This window comes from Lepus europaeus, chromosome 5, assembly GCF_033115175.1.
Source record: "Lepus europaeus isolate LE1 chromosome 5, mLepTim1.pri, whole genome shotgun sequence".
Taxonomy (NCBI): domain Eukaryota; kingdom Metazoa; phylum Chordata; class Mammalia; order Lagomorpha; family Leporidae; genus Lepus; species Lepus europaeus.
The window spans coordinates 108760620-108769763 of NC_084831.1; the positions used below are offsets into that span (position 1 = coordinate 108760620).

The window sequence follows — 9144 nt, forward strand, 5'->3', positions numbered from 1 at the left end:
CCAAAGCTGTGCTAGGAGCCAGGAAGTCTACCTGGTTCTCTCACATAGTTGGCAGGGACTCGAGCACTGAGTCATCTGCTGCCTCCCAGGATGCATTAGCAAGAAGCTGGATCAGAAGTGGAGTAGCCTGCACTTGAATTGGCACTCTGATGTGGGATGTGGGCATCCCAAGCAGCAGCTTATCCCCAGTGCCCACCCCAGTCTGCTGATTCTTTGGGTGGTCTTATGTGAGATGAACATGTTGGTAGACAAGCCAAGAAGTCCCAACAGATTTCTCCTAGAACATGGGGCTTATGATTTTTATTTTGAGCCTCGTTTTTCCTGTAGTCATCTGGCCATATATTGTGATCAATGTTTTGAGGAGGCTAGTCCAGTTTATCTACTGTGTTAATTTATCCCTTATTGAACCATTGCATAAACGTTGGAGTTAAACATACCTAAATTTTGGTTGGATTCACATCTGTCAGCTCCGTGACCATGGACAAGCCATTTAACTTATCTGAGCCTCAGTTTTCTCATTTGTAAAGTGAAGCTGACATTAGTGCCTGTGTAATATGGTGATTGTGAAAATTAGAAAGGCAATATATACAAAGAATCAAGCCTAGTGCCTGGCCCATAAAGGGACTGTGCCATTTTGTTCGGGATCATTGCAGAGTTAAATAGCACAGAAAATTGAGCTGTAGGACTTGTCAGTTTATTGAGAATGACCCCTAATGAAAATAGCCTTTTGGGAGTCAGAAGTAGAAAAAAACTGCCATAATACAGGGATACTGAGACCTCTATTATGTTACCATGATACTCAGACCTTACTGCAGGTATCAGCTTCCCCTGCACAGTCGTTGACCTGGGTCTCTGGTGAAGTCCCCAAAGTGCCACATAACAACTGTATCTCTCTTTCTCTCTCCTTTTCAAATATTTATTTATTTATTTGAGAGGTAGAGTTACAGAGAGAGAGATCTTCCATCGCTTGTTCACTCCCCAAAATGCCACAATGGCTGGAGCTGTGCTGATCCGAAGCCAGGAGCCAGGAGCTTCTTCCACGTCTCCCACAGAAGTGGAGCAACCGGGATTTGAACCGGCACTTATATGGGGATGCTGGGACTGCAGGCGGCAGCTTTACCTGCTAAGCCACAGCACTGGCCCCAAGACTTGAGATGAAATAACGAGGGCCAGATCTACCCCCTTGCCTATTTTGCGCAAAAAAACAAAACGAAACAAAACAAAAAAACTTGGGCAAGATATTTGTGCAAGAACAATTTATATGACATTGGATATCTTGGATATTTCTGGAGAGTGATCCTGAGAGAAGGGAGACAAGCAAGTGAGCCCTATGACTGCCCAGTGTCCTACCTGGAGAGATTCCAGGCACAGCCCAAGAGAGAGCTACTCAGGTAGAGTCCCAGAGTTGAGAAGGAGCTGGGGGTCTGGGGAAGCCAAGGTATCCCAGAGTTCCCAGGTCAGAGTTCCCAGTGAGGCAGGGAGGTGCCCTGACCATGAACTGTATGGGGACCTTCATTCTTGGATATTTGGTCAAGCACAAGCTTGTGGGGGACTGTGAGGCTGCGGATAGACCTCCTGACAGACTAGAGGGCACCACGCTTGAAGCCGCTGAGCCACAGACTGAGGGCAGTCCATTACTCTCTGCAATCCAGAAGCCAGAATACCAGCACTTCTGCACAGATCGTCCTCTGTAAACAGGGTGAGATGACGCTGCACATGTACTGGAGTGTGGCGGATGAGAAACTCAGAGCTTAGGGAGCATGAATCTTTGATCACGGTTGATAGGAATACCTCCCCTTTGGTCATACTTCATCTTTGAAAGCAATTTGCTGGTTAAGTCCCCACTGCGCCACATCTGATCCAGCTCCCTGCTAATATCCTGGGGAAGCAGTAGAAGATGGCTCAAGTCCTTGGGCCCCCACACCTGCATGGGAGACCTGGAAGAAGCTCTTGGTTCCTGGCTTCTTGCAGCCTTTTGGGGAGTGAACCAGAGGGTGGAAGATCTCTCTCTCTCTCTCTGTCTCGCCTTCTCTCTCTCTATAGCTCTACCTTTTGAATAAATGAATAAATCTTAAAAAAAGAGAAAGCTATTTGCTATTCAAACAACTTCAAAAAGAGCCTCATTAAAGGGGAATAAGTGTAGAAATATATGTGGAGAATTCTTTCTCCACTGTTCCAAACACTGACTTCTTTCCTTGTAGGAGCTGTAAACTCAAAGGCCAAGAGTGTCGTAGGATCATGCTGGAAGCTCTCCTGGTGCTGTAGGCTATAGAATTAGGCCTCTTTCAGGGTCTGGTTGATGTAGAAGGAAAGGCCTTGGAGTAGTGCAGACTGCTTGGGTGTGGGCTGAGGGGTGCTGGGGCTGGATCCCTCTGTGGTCTGCCTTAAGCTGCTCTGGGGCCCACTGGCTATGTGTGGGGCTATGAATGCTGCTGCTCCTGCCACTCCTGCCACTGTCACAGCTGGAAGACACAGCTGAAAGACAGGGTTTCTACTGCTCCTTTTATTGCTGATCAACCCCCAAGCTAGTTAGAGGTGTTGGCTGTAGAACCCCCAAACCTGGGCCCCTTGCCCAACACACAGAAAGCCAATCCATGACACGGGGGCAGTGGAGAAAGTAGGTGTTTATTGCAAAACGCAGAGCAAAGAGCCAGACAGCTATTACTCAATTCCTGGGCTCTCGGAGGAGTGAGGGGGGAAGGTTCCTACAGATTGAAATTGGAGCTGAGAGGTATGTGATCAGCTTGTGTCCAAGATCCTAGATGGTCAGTGGTACTTGTGACCTTCCTTTGGCCGGTGATGCCGTGATCTGTAGGGAAGTTGTGATGGCCAGGTGGGCTTTAGTTGTTCTGGGGTGGGGGGTTATATGTTACCTTCTGCCCCAGACCTGGAATTTCCCTGCCTGGACCCAGAATCCCCCTAGACAAACTCCTCTGGACAATACTGGCCAACAAGTTTTATCTATCCGAGAAACAAAGGACTTCTTTAGTTAGGTGATTAGAAACTCATAGTACCAGCTGTACCACTCCCTCAGTACAGTGAATTCCTTTTGGTATAGGACAGGCAAGGACACTTGGGCTAAGGGAGACAGACAAGGGGCTGGGTCCTGCCTGTATATTACAGGCGTTTGGCCTCACTTCTGTCCTGGGGGAAGATGATTCTCTCTCATTGCCATTCCTTCTCCATTGCCTGGGGTCTTGGCACTCACTCATGGCAGCTGGTGGAAGGGAGAGCTGGGGTGTGGCTCTGCAGGAGGAGGGAACAGAGGAAGTGGGCCACTCCCTCTGGCCTTGGCTGTCACCATCACTCAGGTGGCTGCAGCTGGTGGTGAGTACCCCTGCGTAGGGCTGCACCACCACTACTTCTGGCGTCTCCTCCACTAGCCTGCGTTCTTTAGGTAAAGTGTGTGTGGATATCAGCAGAACACACAATGCCCCTCAGACAGAAGGAACCCTGAATCCTGAATGAAGGAGGAAGCTCCATATAAGGATAAAAGAGTTCATTAGGGCAACTTACCTACTGTGTTCCAGACCAAGATGGATGCACAAACTTCTCAGAAGCTGTGGCAAGAAGACAGCAGAAATCTTCAATACATTTACAAGTCCAGTTTGGAGATGGGGTAGAGCTTGTTTCACAACATTCCTTTGCATGTGCTTTATTTTTTTATTTTTATTTTTTTTTGACAGGCAGAGTTAGACAGTGAGAGAGGGAGAGACAGAGAGAAAGGTCTTCCTTTGCCGTTGGTTCACCCCCCAAGTGGCCGCTGTGGTCGGCACTGCGCCAATGTGAAGCCAGGAGCCAGGTGCTTCTCCTGGTCTCCCATGTGGGTGCAGGGCCCAAGCACTTGGGCCATCCTCCACTGCCTTCCCGGGCCAAAGCAGAGAGCTGGACTGGAAGAGGAGCAACCAGGACAGAATCCGGCACCCCAACTGGGACTAGTACCCGGGGTCCTGGCACCCCAGGCAGAGGATTAACCTAGTGAGCCATGCCTGCATGTGCTTTAGGATTTAACCCCTTCAGTGTCCCACTGGTCTTCCTGACCTTATCAGGAAGACACGGAGAGAAAAAAAAATCTGTTATATGAACATGACGTCATTCTCAGGCAGATCAATGCATAAATGGTTTCCTGAGGACCTAGAAAGTTGTTTCTCAGAAACATGCTTGGGCAGTTTTCCTGTGTGTCCAGCGCTACCAGAATTCCAGTTTGGAAACTGCTCCTTACTGTGCACCTTCAGGAGTAAACTTGGCGTCCTGAACAAATTCTTTGACTGTCTGAATGGTTCAGACACGTTTTTCATCTTCCTGGCCTTTTTGAAATTTGACTATTCCTTGATAACAGTCTCTTTGACCTCTCTCAAGAGGAGGCTGCACTCTCTTGGTCTCCCACTATCTCATAGTTCTAGGAGATGAGATATTTAATGTGATCAGTGGTCTGACACTTGCATTTTTAAGAAAGATTTATTTATTTATTTGAAAGGCCGAGTTACAGAGAAAGAAAGAGAGATAAAGAGGGAGAGAGAGAGAGAGGGAGAGAGAGAGAGAGATCTTCCATCTGCTGGTTCACTCCCCAGATGGCCAAAAAGGCCGGGGCTGGGCCAGTCTGAAGCCAAGAACTTGAAATTCTATCAGTTCTCCCATGCAGGTGGCAAGGACTCAAGCTCTTGAGTCATCTTCTTCCCAGGCACGTTAGCAGGAAGCTGAATTGGAAGCAGTGCAGGTGGAACTCAAGCCAGCATGCACATGGAATGCATCAGCATCCGAAGTGGTGGTTTAACCTGCTGTGCCACAATGACATGCCCACACTTTCATTCTTGCATCTCTGCCTGAGATCCTTCGGGGCTCAACTCAAATATCTCTCACTCTTGAGATCTCAACCAACTATTCTTCATCAGGGAAACCTTCTGCAATCTATCAGTTTTGGTTAGGTTTCTTTATTACACACTGTCGTAAAATTGTGGGTCTTTTTTTTTTTAAAGTACATCTATAATTACATAGTCACCAGGGTGATTATGAGATTACTTTCTGTTTTCCATCGAGACAGTAATCTCCATGACAATGCAGACGATATTTTTTTGTTTGTTTTTACTACCACTGATCCCTGGAAACTGCAAAATGCCTGAAAAATTCTACAAATACTGTGGAATGAATCAAAGGCTCCTCTGGACCTTTTGATCAAATATCCTTAGCTTGAATTTGGAAGCAACTCAATTTGATTCTGCTGGTAAGACAAATTTGTGACCGGCTGCAGCGGCCATTGGAGGGTGAACCAATGGCAAAAAGGAAGACCTTTCTCTCTGTCTCTCTCTCTCACTATCCACTCTGCCTACCAAAAAAAAAAACAAAAACAAAAGACAAATTTGTGGAGCACTGCTGTAACTTCATGAGATATAGGGAGCTGGATGGGAAGTGGAGCAGCCAGGACTCGAACCAGAACCCATATGGGATGCCGGTACTACAGGCTCCTGGCTTCAGTCCTCCAGAAGGAATGGACATTTGGAGAATGAACTAGTGAATAGGAGCTCTTTTCTCTCTGTGTCTTTGACTCTCTTGCCTCTCAAACAAATAAATAAAAATTAAAATTAAGAAACTCCTCACACATCATGGTTTACAAAAACAAAACAAAACACCTTAGGCCGGCGCCGCGGCTCAATAGGCTAATCCTCCTCCTGCGGCGCCGGCACACTGGGTTCCAATCCTGGTTGGGGCGCTGGATTCTGTCCGGGTCGCTCCTCTTCCAGTCCAGCTCTCTGCTGTGGCCCAGTAGTGCAGTGGAGGATGGCCCAGGTGCTTGGGCCCTGCACCTGCATGGGAGACCAGGAGAAGCACCTGGCTCCTGGCTTCGATCAGCGTGGTGCGCCGGCTGCAGCACGTCAGCCGCAGCAGCCATTGAGGGGTGAACCAACGGAAAAAGGAAGACCTTTCTCTTTGTCTCTCTCTCTCACTGTCCACTCCTCCTGTCAAAAACAAAAACAAAAACAAAACCTTAGATATGTGGTAGCCAGAAAGAATAATAAATGTAAACGAGGCCGGTGCTGTGGCACAGCGGGTTAAGCTCCACCTGCAGCGCTGGCATCCCATATGGGTGCCAGTTTGAATCCTGACTGCTCCACTTCCACATCCAGCTCCCTGCTAATTTGTCTGGGAAAGCAGCAGAAGATGGCCCAAGTCCTTGGGCCCCTGCCACCCATGCAGGAGAACTGGATGAAGCTCCTGGCTCCTGGCTTCAACCTGGTCCAGCCCTGGAATTGCAGCCATTTGGGGAGTAAACTAGTAGATGAAGGATTTCTCTCTCTATCTCACCTTCTATCTCTGCATCTCTGCCTTTCAGATAAATAAATAAATCCTTTTTAAAAAAAGGAAATGTAGGCTGGCGCCGTGGCTCAACAGGCTAATCCTCCACCTTGTGGCGCCGGCACACCGGGTTCTAGTCCCGGTCGGGGCTCCGGATTCTGTCCCGGTTGCCCCTCTTCCAGGCCAGCTCTCTGCTGTGGCCAGGGAGTGCAGTGGAGGATGGCCCAAGTGCTTGGGCCCTGCACCCACATGGGAGACCAGGAGAAGCACCTGGCTCCTGCCTTCGGATCAGCGCGGTGCGCCGGCCGCAGCGTGCCGGCCGCAGTGTGCCGGCCGCGGAGGCCATTGGAGGGTGAACCAATGGCAAAGGAAGACCTTTCTCTCTGTCTCTCTCTCACTGTCCACTCTGCCTGTCAAAAAAAAAAAAAAAAAAAAGTAAATGTAAACTACAAAAGCTGGCTGTGGTCTGTACTAGTTATTTGTTTCTTCCTTTGGTATGTCCCACAGTTCTTTGTTTGCATAGTACATATGACATTCTATCTTGGGTAATGTAGACAATATAATATAGACAACTAGAGAGGAATTATATTGTATGGGGGAGTCTTCAAAAAGTTCATGGGAAATGAATAGTACAGAAAAATTATGCAAGGATTTCAAAAATTTTTCACCAAAATAAACTTTTTCTTTTTTTAAGAAGGGGTTTATTCATTTACTTGAAAGGGTGACACACACACACGCACACACACACATACAGAGAGAGGGAGAGGGAGAGGGAGAGGGAGAGAGACAAAGAGAGAGATCTTCCATCTGCCGTATCACTCTCCAAGTGGCTACAACAACCAGAGCTGGGCCAAGCTGAAGCAAGGAGCCAGGAGCTCCATCTGGGTCTCCCATACAGGTGGCAGGGGCTCAAGGAGTTGAGCCATCATTTGCTGCCCTTTTAGGTACACCAGCAGAAAATGATAGCAGGCAGAGGAGTCAGGACTTGGATTGGCACCCTCACTTAGGATGCCGGTGTCACAAGTGGAAGCTTAACCTTTTGCGCCACAATGCCAGCCCCTAAACTTATCTTTTTTTTTTTTTTTTTTGACAGGCAGAGTGGACAGTGAGAGAGAGAGAGAGACAGAGAGAAAGGTCTTCCTTTTTTTTGCCGTTGGTTCACCCTCTAATGGCCGCCGCGGTAGCGCGCTGCGGCCGGCGCACCACGCTGATCCGATGGCAGGAGCCAGGTGCTTCTCCTGGTCTCCCATGGGGTGCAGAGCCCAAACACTTGGGCCATCCTCCACTGCATTCCCTGGCCACAGCAGAGAGCTGGCCTGGAAGAGGGGCAACCGGGACAGGATCGGTGCCCCGACCGGGACTAGAACCCGGTGTGCCGGCGCCGCAAGGCGGAGGATTAGCCTGTTGAGCCACGGCACCGGCCTAAACTTATCTTTTAATTCCATTTTATAAAAACATTTTGAAGTGACTTTGAATTTGTTTTTGTATTCCTTTGCAGCTATTGAAGTGCCTACATTATAGTCAGGTGGCAGAAGGTTTGGGATAGTCATATTTGTTGAGAATCTTTTATTGAGGTGTGCTGTGAATGGCCATAAATTGAACCGGATTAAATTTGTCACTGGGAGACTGCTATCTAAAATATTTATTTGAATTCTTGAGTTTAGAGTTTTTTATGTAATGTATAATAAATCAATTCCTGGTGCTATCAACTTGATAATTTTGAAATGCTGAAGGCTAAATGATATTTGTAGTGAATGCTTCTAAATTCCTTCTCTGGCTTTTTAGTTACACCAACCATAAGTGAATAGAAATAAGCTAGTTAACACAGAAACAACTGTTTAAGCTGTCTCTTTCTCCTCCTGCTTTTACTTTTTATCACATTCATTCTTCTTAGCCTGTGGAGAATGGATCAATTTTTCATTCTAATTTTTAGTGTTTAACTTCAGCTTGATAAAATACTTAAATGTGTGTATCAAGTGAAAAATGAGGTTACAAAAGGTTAATGCTTTAATGCTTTTAATAACAATTAGTGCCACTTCTGCATCTTGTCAAAATGATACAAGTTCACTTTGGCAGGATCCAGATGAGCTGCTAACTAAGACTTACTTGATTTAGTTAAAAAACAAGAAAGAGCAATCATCCTCTTTTATAGATAATTTTAAAAATATCCATTCTAGCAGTAATATTATATAAATAAATGTTAAATAACCACAAGCATTATGTTTAAAAATGTGAATAATTTTTTGTCCTTACAATTAGAACCTGAGCTGATCTGTTAGTGACTCATTACCCAGGAAAGACTGACAACGCCAAAAAAACTGGTGCACATGAATCATGTGCATTTCTACAACAGTCTATCAAATATATGATTGATTAAGGAAAAATTGGGTCATAGCAAAATAAAGTGTTGGAGTATTTAATTCTACATTTTAAAGTGAATTTATACAAAATATCTGACAGTCTAAAATCACTGGTAAAGAACTTTATGGTAATAAATGCTGAAACTCCAATTCCTATGGTATTGTTTAAATCTTTAATTTATATAATGGTGACTCACCAGGCCACTTAAACCAAGTGCTTCTAAATTCATTTCAGAATGAGGAGCTATACATATTGCCACTTTGGATGAAGAAGTAATATTTTTCCCAGCAGATTTTGACTGGTGTAGGAAAAAATATTGGCAGTATGACTTTCCAAATTGCTTAGATAGGAGAATTATAAATAGAATACTTCTAAAAATTTCCTGCCCTTGAAATTGACAATGTCATGAGCTTTGCTTTCTCCCCTGGGGATTTTACTAATATGGTTTCAAGGGGTAGATGTTTGGTGCAGCATTTAAGATGTTGCTTGGTT

General features: G+C 46.0%; 1 pseudogene; it reads right to left on the reverse strand.

The window, feature by feature from the left end:
• Positions 1–2094: 2094 nt before the first annotated feature.
• LOC133759177 (protein FAM104A-like) lies at positions 2095–3650 on the reverse strand (annotated as a pseudogene).
• Between the last annotated feature and the right edge of the window lie 5494 nt (positions 3651–9144).